Source organism: Rhipicephalus microplus, chromosome 3, assembly GCF_043290135.1.
Source record: "Rhipicephalus microplus isolate Deutch F79 chromosome 3, USDA_Rmic, whole genome shotgun sequence".
Lineage (NCBI taxonomy): Eukaryota > Metazoa > Arthropoda > Arachnida > Ixodida > Ixodidae > Rhipicephalus > Rhipicephalus microplus.
In genome coordinates this window covers 278082558-278106952 of record NC_134702.1, presented here as the reverse complement: position 1 = coordinate 278106952, position 24395 = coordinate 278082558, and the positions used below count along the sequence as shown (strand labels likewise).

At 47.9% G+C, this 24395-nt stretch overlaps 1 protein-coding gene across 3 annotated transcripts in view; it reads left to right on the top strand.

Moving 5' to 3' along the window:
• The window catches only part of LOC142804282 (putative ATP-dependent DNA helicase HFM1), a 218569-nt gene that overhangs the window by 161543 nt on the left and 32631 nt on the right, over positions 1-24395 (top strand). The window contains exon 1 of one of the 3 annotated variants that reach the window (XR_012894569.1): positions 17794-18211. The exons of 1 other annotated variant lie outside the window; for it this stretch is intronic. The gene's annotated coding sequence lies outside the window, so the exon portion shown is untranslated. Of the gene's footprint in view, positions 1-17793; positions 18216-24395 lie in introns of those variants that run through there. One more of the 3 variants, XR_012894568.1, reaches the window with a different exon arrangement.

The window sequence follows — 24395 nt, the reverse complement described above, 5'->3', positions numbered from 1 at the left end:
TCGGTGACGACGGAAAAGTGAGTGCCATATAAATATGGACGGAATTTTGAGACCGCCCAGACAAGAGCAAGGCATTCTCGCTCTGTGATCGAATAGTTACGCTCTGCAGGTGTAAGGAGGCGGCTAGCATACGCGATAACGCGGTCGTGTCCCTGTTGGCATTGGGCGAGAACGGCTCCGATACCGTGACCACTGGCATCAGTTCGGACCTCAGTTCGGGCAGATGGGTCAAAGTGGGCGAGGATAGGGGGCGTCGTCAAAAGTGTTATGAGGTGAGAGAAGGCGGCAGCTTGAGTGGACCCCCACGAAAATGGAACGCCTTTCTTCAAAAGATCGGTAAGTGGTTGGGCGATTGCCGCAAAATCTTTCACGAACCGCCTAAAGTAGGAGCAAAGTCCCACAAAGCTCCGGACATCTTTGGCGGATTGGGGTACTGGGAAACTCGTGACGGCACGAATTTTCTCAGGGTCCGGTCTCACACCAGAAGCATCGACAAGGTGGCCCAGCACGGTAATCTGTCGGCGGCCGAAGTGACACTTCGAGGAGTTCAACTGGAGGCCAGCTTTGCGGAAGACGTCGAGAATGGCCGACAGACGCTCAAGGTGGGTCTCAAACGTAGGTGCAAATACGAGGACGTCGTCTAGGTAACACAGGCATGTTGACCATTTGAACCCGTGTAGCAGAGAGTCCATCATACGTTCGAACGTGGCGGGGGCATTGCATAGACCGAAGGGCATAACCTTGAATTGGTATAGGCCATCTGGAGTGATGAAGGCGGTCTTTTCTTGGTCTTTCTCGTCTACGGCAATCTGCCAATAACCAGAACGAAGGTCGATAGATGAAAAGTAGCGTGCGCCGTGGAGACAATCGAGGGCGTCATCAATACGTGGTAAAGGATACACGTCCTTTTTGGTGATTCGATTTAGATGCCGGTAATCGATGCAAAAACGCCATGTGTTGTCCTTCTTTTTAACCAGGACGACGGGTGACGCCCATGGGCTTGATGAGGGCTCAATAATGCCTTTAGTTAACATCTTATTCACTTCAGCTTGAATAATCTGGCGCTCCGACGCGGACACGCGATACGGTCGACGGTGAATGGGAGCAGCATCACCGGTGTTGATGCGGTGCTTTACAAGAGAAGTTTGGCCGAGTGGGCGGTCGTCAAGGTCGAAGATGTCACGGTAGGAAGCTAGAAGGCGTGCGAGAGCGGCTGATTGCGCTGGGGGAAGGTCAGGGTCGATCATGGGACGTATTGACATGTCGAGGCATGTGGCATCGAGTGGGCGACAAGGAAAATTGGGGCATGCGTCGGCTGCGAAAGTGGTGACGTGATCATCGGCTAAGGACCGCAACGTGGCAATTAGGATGCCTTCAGGGAGGACTTGCTTTGTGAAGCCGAAATTTATGACGGGTAGACGGGTCCGGTTGGAGGCTACAGTTACGATGCAGTGAGGGACGGTGACGTCACGTGCCAGTAGGACATCAGGAATCGGCGTGACGATGTAATTCCCATCCAATACGGGTGAGGTCGTGGCGAATTCGGTGAATGTGAGGGCTTTAGGCGGTAAGCGGAGGAAGTCTGTGGCAGAAAGGCCGTGTTGAGGCTCAGGGTGAATATCCGGCTGAAGAGGAAGGTCTAAGCAAAGAGTACCAGCGGAACAGTCGATCAGAGCAGAATGGGTCGACAGGAAGTCCATCCCTAAGATGAGGTCATGAGGACAGTTCTGGAGCACCGTGAATAGAACAGGGATGTAACGGTCGGCGATGCGTATGCGAGCCGTACACATGCCAATGACAGGAACAGTGCCGCCATCGGCCACACGTACAGCTTCGGTAGCAGGGGGCGTGAGTACTTTTCTTAAGCGGCGGCAAAGATGAACGCTGATTATGGACACATGAGCGCCAGTGTCGACTAGTGCCGACAGAGAAATACCGTCCACGTGTACATCGACAAGATTTTTGTTCGTATGAAGCGTCAATGGAGGGTTTGGTTCAGACAGGGATGATGCAGCACTACCTCCAGGGGCTGCACTGTCTAGTTTTCCGTCGGGTACGATGAAAAGTTAGGCGGCGAGTGATGGCGGCGTGGCTGGGGCGACGGGGAACGACGGCGTTGAGGGGACGGAGAACGAGCAGGAAGGCCGCTGTTAGACGTGTCGAAAGCAGGGGCGGTACGGCTGGACGGATACCGGCGAAGATCTTCATATGGGCTATAAGGTGCGAAAAACTGGCTCCTATGTGGCGGCGTCCAGGAGGCACGGCAGTAGCGGGAGACATGTCCAACGCGGTGGCACCGGAAGCAGATCGGTTTGTCGTCAGGAGTTCGCCATTCCGCCGGGTTGCGAGATCGTGGAGCAACAAATGGGTCACGTCGAGGTGCATTAATGGGAATTGGTCTGGAGGAGGGGCAAGAGATGGGGCAAGCATCAGGGAACCCGCGGTTGGCGAATTCTTGTCGTACGACCGCCTGAATAACGGAGATCGCGGGGGTTGTCGGTATCGTATGTTCGAAAGAAGTGGGCTGAAGCGGCGCTGGACTTGCTGCTTCAAGTTCCCGTCGAACGATACGCGTTACACTCTGCTCAAAGGGCGGTGTGACGGTAGAATCGGAGCAGGTGGACGTAGCCGCCGTGTTTGGCAACCGAGAAAAAGGAGGGCGCACCCGACGGCTTTTTGCTGTTTCGAAACGGCGGCATTCTTGAATTACACGGTCGATGGTCGAGACATTAGTGTACACCAGCAAATTGAAGGCGTCGTCCGCGATCCCCTTCAAAACGTGTCCAACCTTTTCAGCCTCAGACATCGCCTCGTCCACTTTTCGGCAAAGAGCGAGAACTTCTTGGATGTATGACACATACGATTCAGTTGGCGACTGGACACGGGTAGCCAGCTCCTGTCGTGCAGCTGCGTGGCGACCGGTCGGGTCCCCAAAGATGTCACGTAGCTTCTCCTTGAACGTGTCCCAGCTGGTGAGTTCGGACTCATTTGTCTCGTACCAGACACGCGGGGTTCCGTCCAAGTAGAAGAGAACATTAGCGAGCATCATGGTAGGGTCCCAACGGTGAGTTTGACTGACCCGTTCATAAAGGCGAAGCCATTTGTCGACGTCGAGGCCAGGTTGCGCAGAAAATGTCCCGGGATCACGTGGTGTTTGGACGGCGACAAAGGTTGTCGGAGAAGCCGCAGATGGTGAAGCGGACGCGTTGTCACTGGAAGCCATGGCGGGAAGCTGGAGGATGCGGCCACTGCGGAGCTGCGTGGTGAGGACGGGGATCGTTCCACCTCCACCAAATATGTTACGTGAGTAACGAGACAAAGTATTGCGAATATATTCGAAAAATATATTTGCAAGAGCGGTTGCAGCACTGGCCAGTCTGGCTCCGAGCTCGAGCAGCCAGCGAGCCTCATCTTCTTCGTCGGGCGCACACGCGCATTCGCACTATGGTTTGTGGCAGCCTACAGGTAGCAATATTGATAACCTTAGCATACAATTCGTCTCGTCTCACGTAGCCAATTGCATAAGGCTTCGCAAACGCTCCTGATGCTTAAATGCTGTACAGTAGCTCCGAAGGAAAGGAATCACGGGAAATGATATATTTAATCACACTTTTCAGACTGGTTCATCCAGAAGTTTTTTTCTTTGCTTTGCAAATAATCTGAACGTTAGGGAAAAAATGATCCAGGAATTCTTTCTCATTGCAATGAAGGCATAAAGGTGACTGCACCAGACCAGCCCTACGAAGGTAGAAGTTGAGTCGGGAGACACGGCATCGTATTCTGGCAACTTATATATTGACCCTTCTGGAGGGCCACCATCAATTTTTATAATGACAGTTGAGGAGAGGGAACTCAGAAACTAACAGCGTGGACTCAGAAAGCTTGTCCGAAGTGACAAATTTTTCAAAGCTCCGCAGTTACAAACGCCAACGTCAGCAAAATACAAATTATACAACGATCAAGTGATGCTGCTGCGAGTGCATCCGCTTATCAAATGTGCAGCATTTCTTAGCGAACTTCGGCGACTTTGAGCGTATCTATCTATCTATCTATCTATCTATCTATCTATCTATCTATCTATCTATCTATCTATCTATCTATCTATCTATCTATCTATCTATCTATCTATCTATCTATCTATCTATCTATCTATCTATCTATCTATCTATCTATCTATCTATCTATCTATCTATCTATCTATCTATCTATCTATCTATCTATCTATCTATCTATCTATCTATCTATCTATCTATCTATCTATCTATCTATCTATCTATCTATCTATCTATCTATCTATCTATCTATCTATCTATCTATCTATCTATCTATCTATCTATCTATCTATCTATCTATCTATCTATCTATCTATCTATCTATCTATCTATCTATCTATCTATCTATCTATCTATCTATCTATCTATCTATCTATCTATCTATCTATCTATCTATCTATCTATCTATCTATCTATCTATCTATCTATCTATCTATCTAGCCGCCTACGACATTTAGCTCTACTGGCCGTTTCGATAATGGTATCAATACCAAACTTGGTATGGCTTAACATGACTGTACGAAAAACATATTTAACTAGTCATAACATGAAAATCACGACATGGATGTCATAAATGTCATGATTTATATTTCGTGGTCCTGCTGCTCTTGCGGTAGTTTCGTTCGCATGGCCTGTTGCAAAACTGGTATGGTATGACATGATTGCAAGGCGAACACAAGCGACAGACCCTAACATGAAAATTGTGACATGCGTGTCATGTAACAACATGACTACATGCCACGCTCATGATGCGCTCGCGGCCGTTTAGCTAGCGTCACGCATACCAAATATGGCAGTACGGTACGTGAATGGATGACAAAGGTACGTGATTGGTGCGTCGGGCACCAAATAATCATGAGATGCGTGTCATGTAACAACAGGACTACATGCCATGCTCATGATGCGCTGGCGGCCGTTTTGCTAGCTTCACATCTACCAATCTCGGTATTACGCGATGCGAACGGACGACATGGTAAATGACACATCCAAACATGATAGCCACGTCATGCGTATCATGTAACAGCATGTCTACATGCCACACTCATGATGCACTCGCGGCCGTTTCGCTAGCTTCACATATGCGAAATTTGGTATTATGTGACGCCAGTGGCATACATGCAGGTCTTCAAGGTTTTGGAGTGTGCTTTTAATCGTACATAGAGGCAGCGTCGCGTTTCCCGATGTAACTTTACTACAGGATATGGGCATTTTGTATACTACCCCTAGTGCACAGGCCAGTGAAGCATTCTTTTGCGTCACACCACATTTGTTTAGGTTCGACCTTTCTTTTTCAAGATTTTTGTTCGCAGATCGGCGCAATTGTACTGATTTCTTTTTCACTGAAAATAATACCTGAAACCCGAACGTAGTGGCACTTTTTTCTGTCTGTGTTCTTGTATGGCATGATGGCACTTTTACTTCACCGCTTTTTTTTAGCTCTTTTTTTCCCTTCTTTATCTGACGCACTAGTCTTTCGCAGGTGGAAGTGATGACACGAATCGGGAAACTGGCTGCACGAAGGCCAGTCACCTGCTCAGAAAGGCTTTTTTTTTTACCTCCTGACTGCGGCCCCGAGGCTCGACGTAGCAATGCCCTTTTTCATCATTTTAGAGTTCCCTGACTTGTCATCAAGAAATAATATTACAGAGGGTTGGGCGCGTAACAAGGGTGGTTGTTAGCAAAAGTTATCTCTAGGTTTCTCAACGTGTCGTGAAGGAATTTCTCTGGTGAACGTAAGCCCCATATGCATTCGCACCGTCACACGTGTGCTTGCACGACGCTCCTGCTCATCGATACGACAGTGCTCTTCAGACATAGTTATCATACGACAATAGAACTGGTAGAAGTTGTAGACGTTAAATCAAGGCGAGTGATTCGTCAGCCAAACATTGGTTTGCTTGCATGAAAAAGAAAAAAAACTAAGTGTAATTGTCTGCCGTGATCTTTATTCCCATCTTCGCACCCTCCTTGGCGTGAATTTTTCTATTTGCATCGGTATGGTCTTTCTCTGCGCATGTTTATGCTTATCCTAATGGTTTAAAAAATCGGTATATTCCAATCAGCGCCTCTGTTCTACCAATGCCAGCCAGATGCGCCGAATCTCGCCGTTTACCACCCTCTTATTTAACCCTTTTCTGCTATCACCCATCGTCTATAGGCTTCACATGTGCTTCACGGGAATGGCTGCATGCTACGCTCATATAGTGCGCTTCCAGCCGTTTCGCTAGCTTCACATATACCAAATTTCGTGTTACGTTACCTGAATAGATGAAGTAGGTATATGACTGGTACAAACATGATAATAATGACATGCGTGTCACTTAAGAACATAATAACATGTCACGCTCTAGGTGCTCTCGCGGCCGTACCGCTTGCTTCACATATGCCAAATTTGATTGATTTGATTGATTTTATTTGTGAGGTTTAAGGTCCCAAAACCACCATATGATTATGAGAGAAGCCGTAGGGGATGGCTCCGGAAATTTCGACCACCCGGGGTTCTTTAAGGTGGACTCAAATTTGAGCACACGGGCCTACAACATTTCCGCCTGCATCGGCAAAGCAGCCGCCGCAGCCGGGATCCGATCTCGCAACCTGCGGGTCAGCAGCCGAGTACTTTAGCCACTAAACCACAGCGGTGAGGCTATACTAAATTTGGTATTACGTGACGTAAATAGACGACAAAAATAAATTACACGCCCAATCGTGATAATCAAGATATGCGTGTCATGTGAAACATGACTATATGCTTCGCTCATAGCGCGCTCGCGGCCATTTCTCTAGCTCCACATATACGAAGTTTTGTGTTACGTGTCGTGAATGGAGCACGAACATGAATGTCAGGTGCAAACAGGATAATCATGACATCGAAGTCATGTACGGCATAATTTACGTACGCCTCGTAACGTTGTGCTGATTTTAAAGTTACATGTATCAACCGGCCTCATTCGTGCTTCGCATATCGTCGATTGCGACTGTGCGTGGGATCTGCCAATTTTTTTTTTTCTTATGTGCCTAAAATTTCTTTTTTTCTCTACCTGCAGTTTTTCTTTTTTTTTGCATGCGCATCTTATGGAGTGTCTGCAACATTGTTTTGCATTTTTTTTGCAGCCGATGGAAGGCGTGATTTGTTTGTCTTTTTTAATGATGGCCATTTCTCGAGTTATACGTTCCGAAACAGCGATATGATTATGAGGCACGTCGTAAGTTGGGGGCTAGGTTTCCAGTCAATTTAGACAGTCTGATGTTCAGCGGGCACTGACATCGCAATGTAAGCCGCGACATTCGGGCCAGCTGCCGAGCTCCGTAACCGCTTGACCAACGAGACAGGCGCCTTTTTTCTTGTATTAACTGTTTTTCCGCAAGCTACTCATTGCACGGCTTCACTTTCTTGTACTACTTTGATAATATCACGGCTTTAACGTCCCAAAAACCATGGAATTGTTGTGAGAGACGCCGTAGTGGAGGGCTTTGGAGTTTTGAACCATCTGGCGTCCTTTAACGTGCACTAGCGATGCATAGTACACTGGCCTCTACCACTTCGCCTCCACCGAAACGCTACGTACCGCCGCAGCCGGAGTCGAACCCGCGACCTTCGGGTCAGCAGTCTTGGCCCCGCCGCTGTGGCTAAGGTACTCGGGTGCTGACCCGCGGGTTGAGGGATCGGATCCCGGCTGCGGCGGCTTCATTTCCGATGGAGGCGGAAATGCTGTAGGCCCGTGTGCTCAGATTTGGGTGCACGTTAAAGAACCCTAGGTGGTCGGGATTTCCGAAGCCCTCCACTACGGCCTCTCTCATAATGATATGGTAGTCTTAGGACGTTGAACCCCACATCGGGTCAGCACCCGAGCACCCTATATAGCCACTGCTCCACCGAGGTGGCGATTCTTGTATTTCTTTAGTACATAGCGTCTCTACTCTACATAATGGTGTCCCGTCTTGTTGTTTTCATGAGTCTTCTTTGTACAGACGCTCCGGGAGTACTAATTGGATACGCACTCCTGTAGAAGACTTCATGACTTACATTAATAATAAAATCATTAAATAGTGTTTGCTCAAATAATTCAAATACCGCGTGTGTGTCTGCATGCGTGTGTCAACCCCTTTAGTCTCCCCATTATTATGAAATATGCTATTCATTTCGTTAGAAATTCTTTGATGGAAGCATTAGACGTACAACACGCTCCATGACTGCATTTGCTGAGGATTGCCACTAGTACCTTCGCATTGATCGTAAATGATTAAAAAGCAATAACTTCGGCATGACGTAGAACATGACGAAAAAGTCACCTTAAAACACAGGAACATGGAAGGAATAAATTTTTAACTGCACACTTATATAGATGGGCATCATACCAGCACAAAACGCGTAAGAACCCCTGGAAAGGATTATAAAAATATGCCGTGGCTTTTTCAATGGTTATGGTGCTTAACAGGTAACCGATAGGTAGCAGGCTTAATGCAAACTTGAACCGAAATTGTTTAAGCATACAGGTGATATCGCTGCGTCCGTATTTTACACAGGGTTGACGCCAGTGAAGTTTTGCTTATATGTCCATTCGAAATAGCGTGGCTCCACAGTTACCCTGAAAATGGATTATGTGTTCGTCGGATGCCACTTGTCACGTTTGATTTTTGCTGTTGGAAGACTCCTTCTTTTTGGGTCTCTTGGAAAACGGTACAGCTTCCAGCCTTCCGAAAATTATGGGAGCACTTCGGCGTGCAGCACCCGGCCATAGCTTGTTAGGCTGGAGGGAAACGAGATACCGCGGCCTATCAACTTGCACAAGTGACTGGGTGCAGGGGTCAAAATGGCGGCCACGCTGCTGCTAAGGGCGAGAAAGTGGCACTTTTTCTTTCAATAGCTGACACCAGCTCGGGCGCGCAGATGAGGAGTAAACACCAGTTGAGGCGCGCCACATGAGGACATCGAGGCACGTTAGCCCTACTCCTCATGTGGCGTCGCATCATGACCACTCCCTGAACTAAGGCAACCGTTGAGGAGCGCGCGTTTGCACTGGCATTGAATGAAATAAATGAGGCGTCGTTCCAATAAATCTCCAGTTGAGAGTCTGCGCTTGTGATGTGTTACCTTTTCTTTGTCCTGTCCGTGTCCGCGCTGTATTTTCCCCATAATCGGAGATTGGCCTATGCAGTTAAACGGGCGCAGTCGCACTTCGGTGAGTTCCTATGCAGCTATTTTTAACGAGGTTCATCCTGCACGAAACTTGATGCTCGGGCACTCCCCGCCTGCCTCCGTGATGGTAGGTTTCACGGGCTCTTTCGGAATGTCTTCCTTCGGCAAGTTTAAAGCAAGTGATTTCAGGCCTGCGCGACATTTTCGCTCATGTAAACCTCGATCAAACCGTGGCCGTCCGGAGTGCGCGTGGACGGGCCGCCAAGGTCGGCTTGGCGGTCCCTACGTGAGGTTAGCCGGGTAGCATGGGGTCTCCCTGCGTCTTCTCAGGACCAAAATGAAGTTTTATTCAATCAATCAATCAATCAATCAATCAATCAATCAATCAATCAATCAATCAATCAATCACATTTTCGCTGCCTGGTGCCAAGTCCTGTCGGCGATGCTCTGAGTCGCTTGCGCAAAAAAAAAAGAAAAAAAAAGAAACGCGTTGCTCTTCGCTAGTGCATCGTGCGTAAGATTGCCCTTGCTGTCTGAGAGGCACTCCGTGGTGTCGCAATTCCCTGGCGTCGTATACGAAGGCGCTGCTCGCGTTCACGAAGGGAGGCACTGAGCTTTCTGAAGCGAACCGGCTGCTGCGTGCTGAGTTGCCAGTCCCGCTTCTACTTTTTTTTTTGCACGGGTTGCTTGTACAAGTTTCCAGTCACTCCTCGCGTTTTTTTTTTTGTGCGAGGTCCCGTAACAGAGAAGAATACTGTTATTTTTAGTGATCACCACGTTAACCAATGGAGCGTGCGTCGTTCACTAATAGCGTGTTTGTCGGCTAATTTCAGTAGTTGAGCGTTGAAGTCGAACATACGGGGGAATCAACTAGTAACACTAACCCTGCATTGGCATACGTGCATTCAACTGATCATAGTGTTGAATAGTTAACATGTGCTTTCGTTTACAGTTGCGCATATTTTCGCTGTACAAAATAAGGCGAGTTCTCAAACTCCTGTTCGCATTTGAGTGATTTTTATTAATAGTTGAAATATTTTTGTTAATTGAAAAATTTCTCAAATATCCGCCTAATTTTGGTTTCTTCGCTAAAGTATACCGCCGCTTTGGCATTTCACAATTCTGATGAACGCCGATGTTGCATGCTTCGCGATCAGGGACGATTGACAGGTTCACTGCGAGACCTTGCGAAACGTCAGAGACACCTTTTAGGGTGGGCCATCCTTGAAGCTCGCTTGCCACCACACTTCGGTGAAACGCGGTGAGAGCCTAAAAGTGCTCCTCCGTTAACCATCTCACATCCGACGATAACGTGTGAATAAAGACGCTCGTGTACTGCGCGCGCAACCTGAGCAGTGTCAAGTGATCCGTGAACGCTGCGCATTTCGTGTATAGCATGTATGTTGCAGCGCCACTTTTAACTACGCATTGCACGACGGACGAGCAGGCATTCTTTGTTCTGGACTTGCCAGATGCATTGCTTTGAAAGGTTATCCTCGCTACCGAACCAACGGAAGCGATTGCATCTGTTCGCGACCTTCTCGGGTAGCCTTGAAGGCAGCGGTGCACTCTTGCATTCCTCGCGCGGAGAGCAGACTGATTTATTGCGGCGATATATCGGGCTACGCATGGGCTACGCGTATTGATATTTTCATGTCCACCGATGACCGTCGCAGCAATCATGCTTTGCGAAGTGTTTATGTATAAATGAAGGAAAAGAGGGGGTATGTTGCAGTTAACCTCGATCGACGATTCCAACGTCGAGCACACGTGCACTGGCTTTCGAACGAGGTTTTACTGATCAGTGGTGTTTTCATCCTCGTTTATATCGCACGTGCTATTTGTGGCAGCTTCGCGTGCAAGCATTACTCTGACGAAAGGCAATTATTGAATCTCTTTGTTGAAGAAACCGAAAAGAACTAACTATGTTTAGCACCTGATAATGAAAATATTCATGTTTTTTAAAAGACACCTAAGCAACGACCGACGACTAGTCGCGAGGTGTTTCAGTTCTGTAACGATTTCGCTGTGCGTCTGAAACGATATATTATTGTTTCAAAACTTGTGCGCGTGTATAGGCACAAAACTGGTTTGTACTCGTTGAAGCTAAATAGTATAATAGCGCACGAAACATGATTCACTTATTGATTGATTGATATGTGGGGTTCGGCGTCCCAGAGCCGCTGTGTGATTGTGAGGGGCGCCGTGGTGGAGAGATCCAGAAATTATTTCGACCATGGGGTTCTTTGGTGTGCACCCGGGTCTGAGCACGCAGGCCTGCAGCTTTTTCGCATCCATCGGAAATTGTTGTTGTTGTTGTTGTTGTTCTCCTATCGTTAGTGGCGCATACCCACTGTGGGGGATTGGCCAAGAATCGAGTGGCTTTAAAATTTACTGTTCAGATTTAGAATGATGGAGGTATAACAGAAAGATTACCGATAGCCTATAGGCAAGTGTGGTGCTTAATGTAATGCATAGAAATATTTACATAAACAAATTTATTCTTAGAATAGAGCATTAGTCTGATTTTATACGTATATAATTAGGTGAACATGTTAAGATAATGAAACTGGTTAATTAGTCAACCTATTAGTTTCATCAATGTAGTCCCGGACGGCCGCGCATACTGTGCCATTACAGAAACCAGAAATGGAAGCTCCAAAAGACAAAATGACAGGCAGAGATAAGTCCATACCAATGCCACGCAAAGGTATTTCTAATAGGGTTTTTCGTAATGTGTTAAACCGCCTGCAGGTCAAAAAGAAATGGTCTATTGTTTCCAGTTCATCACAGAATGCACACAGTGGCGAAGGTGCCTGAGCAGACCTGTGTTTATAGAAATTTAGATTTGGTACCCGGCAACGCAGCCTTGTGATAGCTACTTCTTGTTTTCGAGTGCGGCAAAAGTCTCTTCGCCAGGGATATAATAAATGGCGATATTCTGTAGAGTTTGTTAGTGCTGAACCTTTAAAGACTTGCATAAGCGTACGTCTGCGGAATCGAGCAGCAGTCACATAAGCGGATGATGGACAGAGCGGTAAAATTGGTTCGCTGATTGACGACTTAGCTAAGGAATCCATCGGAAATGCAGCCGCCACCTGCGGGTCAGCAGCTGAGTACCTTACCCACTATAGGCCATGTGCACCATGGAGGAGAACGTACGAGACAGCACAAACAAAGAAGGAGAAATCAAGCTCTGATTTTCAGCCAGTTACCGCTGACTTTTCAGCCAAAAAGCCGCGTGTCAATGTCTCACCATCGCTGTTCGAGTAATCAGTCATGACAGATACCGCACACGAGTGTTTACTGCATCAGCCGTCTCTCTCAATCTCCCAGTCATGGGCGAAGCCACACGGGGGAGTCGGGAGTTCGAACCCCCCGAAAGTTTGCAATTTCTCTAGCATACATGTATGCACGCACACATACGAACGCACGCACAAACGTACGTAATGTATGGTTGACCCCCCCCCCCCCCCCCCTGTCGAAAAAATTTCTCACTGCGTTTCTGCTCCCAGTTGTAGACATCTTTCGCAAGTAACGTTGTTAGTACTTTTCTTTGCTCAACGAATTCTGTCGAGCGACTCGTCTTAATATTGTCCAGATCCGTTAGCAGTTATTTCATTGCTCTTTGTTGTTCACACTACGTCCCGCCGTGGTGGTCTGGTGGCTATAAGGTACTCAGCTGCGGACCCGCAGGTCGCGGTATCAAATGCTGGATGTGGCGGCAGCATTTCGTGTGGAGGCAGAAGTGTTGTGGGCCCGTGTGCTCAGATTTGGGTGCACGTTGGGGAGCCCTCCACAACGGCGTCTCTCATGGTCATATGGTTGTTTTGGGACGTTGGACCCCACATATCAAACATCAATGATTTGTTCACACTTCGATAGGACATCATTGTCTCAACCGTTTATGCATGCCACTCTGTGAATGGCTATATTTCCGTATTCTTAGTCTAGCGCGGTTGCGGGCAGCTGGTGGTTGTTTCGTGCCATTTTTCCATCTTACTCACAAATTCGCATCTGCATGTTTGCCAGTTTGGCGGTGCCACAGTTTTAGTGTCTGCTACAGCAAAAGTATATATATATATATATATATATATATATATATATATATATATATATATATATATATATTGTAACGACGAGAAATAAGAGACAACGCCTTTGCTGCAGGCCGGCTGTTCTTATTCTGCTTCGTCTTCCTCGGCTTCCGTCACCCTGCCTGCGCCCTTGCCTGAGCCCCACTATTTATTATCATTACACTCGGCCCCGACTGCGAGCCTCGTGGGCTACCGACAATGTCTCCGGTGGGCGGCATTGACTATTCCGGGGTGGCCGGGCTCGGCCAAGCTGATATTTCACATGGAAGTTTGTTGAAGGAGATTCCGGAGGACGACACTGGCTGTGACGTGATGGTCGGTGCAGGCGTCGTCCACGATGGGGCCAACGCTGTTGACTTGGACAAGATGCCGCTAGCAGGAGATACAGACTCCTGCAAAGTGGCCGCGTTGGTTTAATCTCGTCGGTTTGAGCATCCTGTCGCAGTCGTGTTACAAATGCTGGAAATAGTCCACGCTGCACCGTCACCTGCTGCACTGAGCGTCGACGCCTGCGTTGCTTGCGGTGTGGCAAGGGGCGTCGGGGTGTCTTTGTAGTCATCTGAGAGCCGAGTTCCGGTTGCAGCTTGAGAGGCAACGCGTGCTCTTGCAGCACTGCCTTTGTCGGACTCATGCTCAAGCTGCTTATTCCTATAGTTTCACGTGCAGTAGAGCCTTCATTGTCAGATGACCTGTCACTAACCGGAAGTATTACCTTCTCTGGTAGGTCTTTGCTGACAGTGACTTTGAAGGAGGCGGCGCTTAGCGTGTGGCAGACGTCCGCACACTCGGCCACAGACTGACGTGATATCAGGAGATGTCGCTTCGAAGTGAGGGTCAACACTGTAGGGTTGTTCGTCCCAGGGTAGGTGGTTAAATTGGCTGTCGGGAAGCTGCAAAATACAGCTGAAGCCGCGAGGGTGGTCTCCTTCTGGGATCTATTCTCGGTAGCGGTCGCGTAAGACTGGGTGGTCGTGGAGAGGTGATGGTGACTCCGTCCAAAAGCAGCTATGAGCTTGTCACTCCAGTCCACCCAGGATGTCTGCCGCACGCCTTCGTATCGATGCCAAGCCGCGGCAGCATTCCGAAGGCGGTCTATGGCCATGCCCCACTTCTTTTGGTCCGTCCACGCTGCGTGATCTCCGACAGCGTTGACGGTTGCCACCCATTCCTTGGCATCGTCCTGGAAGCCGCGAAACTCCGGTAGCTCGAAGGAAATCGGCGATGGCGGGACTGCGGGCAAAACTCCGAAATGTGCCCACGCCAAGCAGTTCACTTGCTCTGATACCTCCGTGAGAGAACGCCCGAGATTGCGACGGTTCTCGGGCGAGCTTACCTCGAAGTTTTGTGAGGCGGCCGCAGCCAACATGGCATTGAGTGCGCACAATGTTGGCAAGATGGCAGGACATAGCTGGGAGCTCGACGCTATGAGGGCGTTGGTCGTGACGCGGAGTTGCGCGATGGTATGCTGCAGCTCCGCTGCGCTGTCGTGTGATCCGCACGAAGAGCCAAGGCCCGCCTCTGCGGAGGATACAGTGACTGCGGTACTCGAGGTGGTACAATTGCTGACCAAGGACGCGTGGACGGCGTCCCTTGGAAATCCAGCTGTGGTAGGAATCGTGGACATGGGTTCCAGGGCGCTGGAAGCGTCAACGACGTTCCCAGGCAAGCGGAACCCGTGTGATGAGTTGTGACCTGGTACTGTGGCGTAGATGAAGCGGTCTTGCGCCGCCGGGTAGGCCTCGACGCCGTACACGGTGGGTGCTTGAAGCGCCGACAGGTTGCCAGGTATGGAGGAGGCATGTACGCCATCCCTAGGTGAGAGAGGCCCGTGCGCATGGTTGCCGCGACGTGTCGCGTCCCAGGACAAGTTTCCCGGAACCACAATGGAGGCCTGGACGCCATCCGTCGGTGCTGGGATGGATGCTGGCCGCGACGGACGCCTTGCGGGTTCCATCAGCGAAGAAGCGTGACGGCGTTCCTTATCGTGATCTGGTACCGGTAACGGGTGCTGGAGCCGCCGAGGAGGCCTTGACGCCGTCCCTGAACGGTGGTGTCAGTAAACAGCTGCCGAGGAGGGCTTGACGCCGTCCTCAAGCGACGCTTACCGCGGCTGCACGTCGGCGGGCGTTGTGGATGACGAAACCGAGACGTAAGCCGTTTTCTTCGTCGGCTGCGCCATTGTAACGACGAGAAATAAGAGACAACGCCTTTGCTGCAGGCCGGCTGTTCTTATTCTGCTTCGTCTTCCTCGGCTTCCGTCACCCTGCCTGCGCCCTTGCCTGAGCCCCACTATTTATTATCATTACAATATATATATATATATATATATATATATATATATATATATATATATATATATATCACTGCTTCGCGCCTAACCCAACAAACGCTCATCTGCCAGTTGTCTTTTTTCAGTGTATTCCATGAATTTTATTGGTCTTCTGACCCTAAATCTCACTGTGAGGCGCCTGACACACATAGGCTACTAACTCTTTGCTGACACTACACGCAGTTGACAAGGCTTGCAGTTCCGAAGCAACAGAAATAGGTAGCAAGTTGTTTCTGAGCGACAATTCTCGTGATGCTTCACGCGATTTTTCAATAGAATTGGACCTACACTGAACACGCTGCTGGTGATGGTAACATTATTTTTCGCCACATAAAGAGGCCTCTACTCCTCGTCACCTGCACGCTGACATAGGTGGCAGGGGCCAGCACCTCCTCGATTAAAAGCATCCAAAGCGGTCTCTGTGGCTTCTTTCGCCAGGCGGATGGCTGGTTGCTGTGAAGCAGGGTCCATGCTCGGCAGTAGTGCTTCTGAGGCCTCTCTGCTTTCTATAGTCGATTCAGCCCCGGGGGAGCAATTGCACTCCCAGATTTTGTGGCCTATGTTCCCTCTCGCTCTACAGTGCTTGTACTTATTGCCTTTCCTATCGTCGGTGCGAGCATAATATGCCCCAGATCGGGTTTATAAAATTTTCAGCTTGCAGGCACCACCATGAGATTGCCTCCTCATTGGTTAGATCGGCACCCGTCCTTTTCTGACAACGATTTGGCCCACGCGAAACTCTAGGGTCCACGCGTTAGGCCGCGCCTGTCACCCGGAAGTAGAGAGCTTGGGCGTTCGGGCTAACTTGTGGACGGCCTCGTGAACGCGCAGCTGGAATGTACGTGATGACGTGGACCAGTGTAGCTGTGAATGTACGCGACGCTTCCAATCGCGATAACAATGACCCATGCCTCTACACAACAGAGGCCTTGCTCAAAGGGAGCTCGCGCTTGTGATATACTGTGTCGATGGCCAATCGGCACGTCTCAAGACCAGGAGTTCCATATTATTGTAATCATCATCATCATCATCATCAGCCTGACTAGGTCCACTGGAGGACAAAGGCCTCTCCCATGTTCCGCCAGTTAACCCGGTCCTGTGCTTGCTGCTGCTAATTTATACCCGCAAACTTCTTAATCACATCTGCCCACCTAACCTTCTGTCTCCCCCTAACCCGCTTGCCTTCTCTGGGAATCCAGTCAGTTACCCTTAATGACCAGTGGTTATCCTGTCTACGCGCTACATGCCCGGCCCGAATCCATTTCCTCTTCTTGATTTCAGCTATTATATCCTTAACCCCCGTTTGTTCCCTAATCCATTCTGCTCTCTTCTTGTCTCTTCAGGTTACACCTACCATTTTTCTTTCCATTGCTCGCTGCGTCGTCCTCAACTTAAGCTGAACCCTCTTTGTAAGTCTCCAGGTTTCTGCTCCGTAGCTAAGTACCGGCGAGATACAGCTGTTATGTACCTTTCTCTTGAGGGATAGTGGCAATCTATCTGTCATAATTTGAGAGTGCTTGCCAAATGTGCTCCACCCCATTCTTATTCTTCTAGTTACTTCAATCTCGTGGTTTGGCTCCGCGGGTATTACCTGCCCTATGAGTGCAGCGATGGCGTAGTGGTTAAAGCATCCGCCACGCATGCAAAAGGTCCGTGGTTCAAATCCCGGTGCTGCGCAGCTCCCAACCAGAAAAAAAATCCGCGTGGTGATGGAACTGCATTAAGAGGCCTGGGGTCGGCCTCAACGGTAACCACCGCCGGGAACGCCCTCCCTCACCAGAGAAAGATTGGCCACCCTGGTGCAGTATCTGGCCACTACCTCCCACACGCATACGTCAAATAACTCCGTAATATTGTATAATAGTGGAAATGGGAGCCAAGTGGAGGTGCCCTAGTAGCTCTCTAGGACAATTACCGCTGACCTGATGGCGTCCAAGGACGTCATTAGAAATGGTTCCGCAGATAAGACTGAATTTGCCTGGCCAACGTCTCGGATAAGTAAAAGAGTGATTTGGAGCAATCGCGCATCGGCAAAGCGAATAACCGGCTCACCTTATGAACCGTCGTCGCTTTGAGCGCCGAAGGATATAAAGCATAGACGCGTATGTTCCTGAACATTGACTACGAACTGACTGGCTTATCAATTTGCTGCCTAGTATAGGTGTGATGTCAGTGCCTTTCCGCAAACTTGAGCACTCGATAGTCACGCGCCACTGCAAAATTGTTTCACCATGTTCGCACACTTGGAGTCCGAGACAAGCGTGACCATTCGCAACGTTCGTGCAGCACAATCAGTACACATTCAGCCACGACGCTTGTAGCGCCGCGGTAACCAAGCAGCACACCGCGAGGGAGTCGGTAGCCGCCACGTTTCCTCGACTGTTCACGTGGCCCGCACAGTGAGGCGTGTTGGGCCGAAGCTCGCTGATGGCCGCAGTCATGTCGCTACTTCCTGTAACCGTGGTTCGGCGCTGTAGCCTGCCTCCGTCGATTTGGACTGCTGTCGCCGCTGTCTGAGCGGGCGTCGCTGGAACCACAGCATTCGGCAGTCGCAAGACCACGGGGTGCCTTGTAGCAAGAAAGAGACTGTAAAACAGTGAGTGCGTACAAAATTAACACACTTTTATATTCCTTTTGTGGTGTAATACACGCGAGCGTTAAGAAGTGTTAGAATACCTACTTGGCCAGCACATCAGCGGATAGATTGCAGACTATTGCTGGTTATTACTGCTTGTGCGGCGCGCCGTTCCAACGGATTCTTCAGCGGCGCGAAACAAATACCAGGAAAACAGTATCAATGATATCTGTGGTTTTACCTACCGAAAGCACACCGAAAATTTTGTCAGCTTGCACATGACGTCAAGGCAGCATAAACAGCGACCATTAACCTCCTCCACGGCGATACCGAAGTCGCTAGAACGTTAATTGTGGGGCATATGCGCATGACAACCAGCACGCGATGCACGGATAACGCTATGTACGTGGCATGGCAAAGTGAGCGTCCAATTGTGTTGGTGCTCCAACGTGGCTGTTTCAGCGACGTCAGTGCAAATCATCAGTACACGAGCCTCTGCCATTTCGCCTCCGTCAAGGTGCGATCGCCGCGGTCGGGATCGGGCCTGTGGCTTTCGGGTCAGCAGCCGAGTGCCGCAACCACTGTACCACCGAGGAGGCAGACGGGAGGATAAAGATGAACGTATCGCCGTAGGCTTGCGGAGGGTTCCCAAAAAAGGAAGGGAAAAGACAAGTTTGGCCCCTCCCTCCACCCCCGTCGTCCCCCGTTGGCCGAATCTGAAGTAAAAACTCTGCGATGGTGGCAAAAATTAAAAGTCAGCGTCATCGTGCTTCTCGAAGTGGCCTGCCAACATCGGGTGTTTTTTGGTCACCATTTTCGTGAAAATACATTTGTAGTCATAACCCTGCGCAATAAATAGTGAAGTAGAAGCAGTGAAAGCTTCGACTGCGCAATGCTGACACAAAATTTGTACCTCTCTCCCCCCACTTTCACCCCGCCTATGCATATCGCAAAAACCGAAATGCTCTTCCAAGTGCTTTATATTTTATAATGAAATGATTGGAAGCGCAAACCAACGGGACAAAAGAGAAGAGACAAACAAGCGCAGACTGAAACTCAGTTTATTCAGAGAAGAATTTATATACCAGAAAGAAGAGAAAAGGAAAAAACTGGGGAGAAGGTTCTACCATGATCAGGTGTCGTTCAGAAACGAGATTTCACAATCTAACAGTGATGTAGACGGTGAACTAGCACAACTATCAATATTCTTTTTCATAAAAAAGGCTTCCGCAATCTCTCTAGTTCTCGTGTGATGATGGCTGTATAAGACAAATATGCGCGAAAATTCAGGTACGCGAAAATTCAGGTACGCAGCCGCACTTTTTGCAATGGGCGGACAAATGTAAACCCGGGGCTGAATTAAGCGCATTGTAGTGTTCTCGCAGGCGAACATTGAAGCAACGCCCAGTCTGCCCAATGTAAACCTGCCGCAATACAGTGGAATACAATAAACGGCATTAGATCGACAATTGGTGAAAGAATTGATATGCTTGACACCACAACCTTTCTTTACAAGACCTGCCTTCATTCTGCTCTGTAAGTCAATTCTACAACACATTTGCTGCAGTTTTCCACTTGCGGAAAACACAACGTCGAGGTTGAATTTTTTTGCACTTTTTTTTGATCTTATGCAAAACTCGTGCACATGTGGGACTACCGCAAACTTACGTCGTTTATCTGCCTCCTTTCAGGGGCATCCCTTCCCTTTCTTCATACGCAGTACCTTTAGAGCGGCGAAAATGATGACATCGGACGGAAAGCCTGCCTCTCGCAACCTAATTATTTGTTTAGAAAAAACAAGCGCCATTTTGTGGAAACATGATTTCGTTACAGCAGAATTGAGAAGGTTGATCGCGATACCCGGTTTTGCTACTTTAGAATGCGAAGAAGAGTAGTCCAAGATTGGTTTCTTTGAACGGGGAGAGTAGGACCAGCATAGGTGATCTGCGCGAAAAGATAACTCAAGATCTAGAAACTGCAATATCTTATCACGGGGAACCTCGTGCGTGAAACGTAATCCATGCCCATTTTTTCGAAGGTTTCAATAATCTTGTCCCGGTTTTATCCAAGGAAGGTGAATGAACGAGCACAAGGTAATCGTCCACATATCTGAAGACATTAATTACGAGGCTGCTTAGTGCCGTTTGAAAATCCTTATCAAAATAGCTTAAGAATATGTCGCACAGGACCGGTGCTATGCGAGAGCCGATACAAATGCCACACTTTTGCACGTAATACTTATCGCCCCATAATACAAGAGTAGAATTCACATAAAAAAGAGTAGTCCCATGAAGCTCTCAACCGACATCCTACATTTGTTTATGAATGAAAGTTTCTCATTTCCCTGCGTAATGCATTTTTTTACGAACTTCATGAGTTCAGGTTGAGGAACCGAGGAAAACAAATCGACAACGTCGATACTAAAACTACTGCTGTTAGACAACATTTTTGGTTGCTAAGAAGTCAACAACCTGGTTTGAACCCTCTACCAGAAAAGGGTCCTGAAATTTCAAGGCAGACAAGTGAAACTGGAAGAACGTTGAAATTTCATGCTGCCATGTGCTTCGTTCCGTAATAATTGTTCGAAAGAGGATGTCTAGTTTATGGGTTTTTGCTGAAAAAAATGGTTCTAATGCGATCTTTTTCGCTCTTTTCACTGAAGATGCTAGTTGGCACATGTCGCTAGCTTCCAGCAAAGCAATGGCTCGCTTCTGAACTTCCTTCTTTAAAGTTTTTCCTAATGGCTGCAGACGCCTTTGAAGCGTATTGTGCTTGAGAAAGAACAACAAAACAACCTTCCTTATCAGCAGTAACAAGCCTTAGGCTATTAGACACAAAGAACGAAGTAATATTCCTCTGTCTTGCGGCAGGTTATACATTGGGCAGATGGGCGCTGCTTGAATGTTCGCCTGCGAGTACACTACAATGCGCTGAATTCAGCCCCGGTTTGACATTTGTCTGCCCATTGCCAAAAGTGTGGCTGCGTACCTGAATTTTCGCGCATATTTGTCTTATACAGCTATCATGACACGAAAACTAGAGATATTGCGGAAGGCTCTTTTTTAAAAAGCATATTGATAGTTGTGTTAGTTCATCGTCTATATCACTGTTAGATTGTGAAATCTCGTTTCTGGACGACACCTGATCATGGTGGAACGTTCTCCCCAGTTTTTTCTCTTTCTCTTGTTTCTGGTATATAATTTCTTCTCTGCACAAACTCAGTTTCAGTCTGCGCTCATTTGTCTCTTCTCTTGAGTCCCGTTGGTTCGCGCTTCCAAGTATTTCATTATGAATTGGAAACAACTAGCCCGCCTGTCAACCCTTCTGCTTTATTTTTTTATTGGTTTTCCAATGATAGTCGATCTTGATCTATTTTGTGTCTTTCCTTGCTTCGACGCCACCCGTCCATTACACTAACGTCATGCTCGTTGTCAATGCTAATTATCTTGAATAAAAAAAGAAAGAAAAGATGGTAGTGGCCAGTGCCGGCACTCCGATTAAGGAGACTTACGCAAACAGGGTCAAGATTATTTCTCCTGGGAAAAGGCACCCAAGATGGTGAAACTGTTTTTAGTTCGCAAGTGAGACACAGGCGCAGCTTCTCGTTCATGATGGCAACAATGACGTCAGTCAGGCCAGGTGTCGTGCGCCGTGACGTATACGCGCGTCGTTTGCGACGGTAATTTTATGTCTACGCATTATATCAGCGTTATCTCCTAGTCGCTTAGTTAAAGAAGCGCGCGAATGTCGGGGCAGTTACGCCGATCGTAATTTCTTGTTTAGCGGATTCTCGATGTGGAAGTCATAACTCTCGGACGGTTCACGTCCCAAAGCCGTGACACATGATAAGAGGCGCTGTAGAGGGGGGCTGGTGATACGGCGGTGGCGCAGTGGTTAGAGCATCGGTATTTCTTCTCTGAATAAACTGAGTTTCAGTTTGCGCTTGCATGTCTCTTTTCTTGTGTCCCGTTGGTTTGCGCTTCCAGTTATTTCATTATGAATTTGTACCAACTAGCCCGCCTGTCAACCCTTCTCCCACCTGATCAATGAAAAAATTAGAAGAAAGGGTTCTCAGTGGCTGGCAGAAGTACATAAAAAGGAAAGAAAGGCCAGCTGCGAAATTTTGAAACCATCTAAACTCCCTAAGAAATGAAACAAGCCTAGAGTAGAGGTTTATAACTACAGCTCAATGTGCTAGGCTAGAAGGGGACGAAGATATTGAATATATAAGAACAAGGGTGACAGAAAAAAATTCAACAAACAAGTACTTTATGCCCCGGAATAGACAACGATGGATCAAGTGGCGCAATGGCTCCATTTTCACAACGAGACTGAGAAAAGGCTGAGAAGAGGGTTCCAAGTAGTACATCAACAGGCCCAGATGGCATTCCAGTCATGCTGATAAAGACATTGGGTCTGAAGTCTAAACAGACTTTGAGAGAGGCCGTAAGCTGAACAATAATTGATGGTGAAGCCCCCGATGGATGAAAGCTTAGGAGGATGAGCATGATCTATAAAGAAAAGGGAGGCGAAGCTGACATAAACAACTACCGTCCTATAACAGTGACATCAGTGGTCTACAGGCTGGCGATGCAGATTATAAAGGAAAGACTGCAGGCATGGATAGAAGATGAGGGGGTGCTGGGGGAACTACAGAATGAGTTTCGGAAACACAGGAGGTTGGAAGTCAATCTGTTCTCACTGACGCAGTGAATCGAAATAGCTGAAAAGGAACACAGACCCCTGTGGATAGTATTTTTGAATATCAAGGGAGTGTACGATAGCTTGGTTCAAGAGGAATTGTGGGGAATACTGGACACACTAGGCATAGAAGATGTAGTCATTAATCTTTTAAAGGATATCTATAAAGGTAACAAGGTAATTATAAAGTGGGAAAACAGGTATGGAAGCCTGCAGAGGTAAAACGAGGGCTTAGGCAGGGGTGTCCTTTGTCACCCTTGTTATTCATGACATACCTACAAAGATTAGAGGCCAACTTAGAGGGAAGTGGACTTGGCTTCGACTTCTCTTTTGTCAAACAAGGAAAACTCATTGATCAGACATTACCAGCATTAATGTACGCAGATGATGTAGTGCTAATAGCCGACAACAAGGAAGATTTGCAGAGATTGATGAACATTTGTGGTAATGAGGGCGATAGGTTAGGTTTCGGATTCAGTAAATAAAAATCACCAATCATGATTATTAATGATAATGAAGGTTGTGAGCTTAGGATACAGGAAATCACGCTAGAGATATCAGATAAATACAAATATCTGGGCATATGGATAAGCAATGGGACCGAGTACCAAAGGGAACACTAAATATACGTGACGACTAAAGGTAACAGGAATGCAGCAGTGATGAAAAATAGGGCACTGTGGAATTACAATAGGTATGATGTTGTGAGAGGAATATGGAAAGGAGTCATGGTTCCTGGGCTGACGTTCGGCAACGCGGTCTTGTGCATGAGATCAGAAGTTCAAGCAAGGTTAGAAATTAAGCAACGTGGAATAGGTAGGCTTGCTTTAGAAGCTCACGGAAATAGACCAAATCAGGGAGTACAAGGTGATATAGGATGGACACCATTTGAGGGCAGGGAAGCTAGCAGCAAGATAAAACTTGAGAAGCGATTGAGAGAAATGGGGGAGGAGCGTTGGGCTAGTAGGTTTTCAGCTACTTGCACATGAAGAATGTAGATACAAAATGGAGGAAGCCAACTAGGAAATTCACTGGTAAATACTTAGAAAACAGCAGGTGGCCAAACCGAAAAGAACTATAGGTTAAAAAAAAAGTGTAGGAAATGGAGACTGACATGTGGAGAGTTGGCATGATTAAGAAGTCCGCACTAGAGATCTATCGAACTTTTAAGCAGAAAATTGCCAAGGAAAGAATATATGATAATACTCGGGGTAGTTCTCTATTGTTCGAGGCCAGGACGTGAGTATTGCGAACCAAGACATATTGGGCTAAATACGAAGGGGTAGACACGGTATGCAGTGCATGTGGAGAGCAGGAGGAAACTGCCCAACACTTGATAATGTTCTGTAAAGGGCTTCGCCCTATAGTTCAGGATGATGGCGCAGACTTTTTCAAAGCACTGGGGTTTAGGGACAGGGAGGCAAAATAGATTTTAAGGGGGTTGAATTAACTAGAAGAAGGTTATCTGATTGGTGGCTAAAGTCAATGCACGAGTTATAATTAA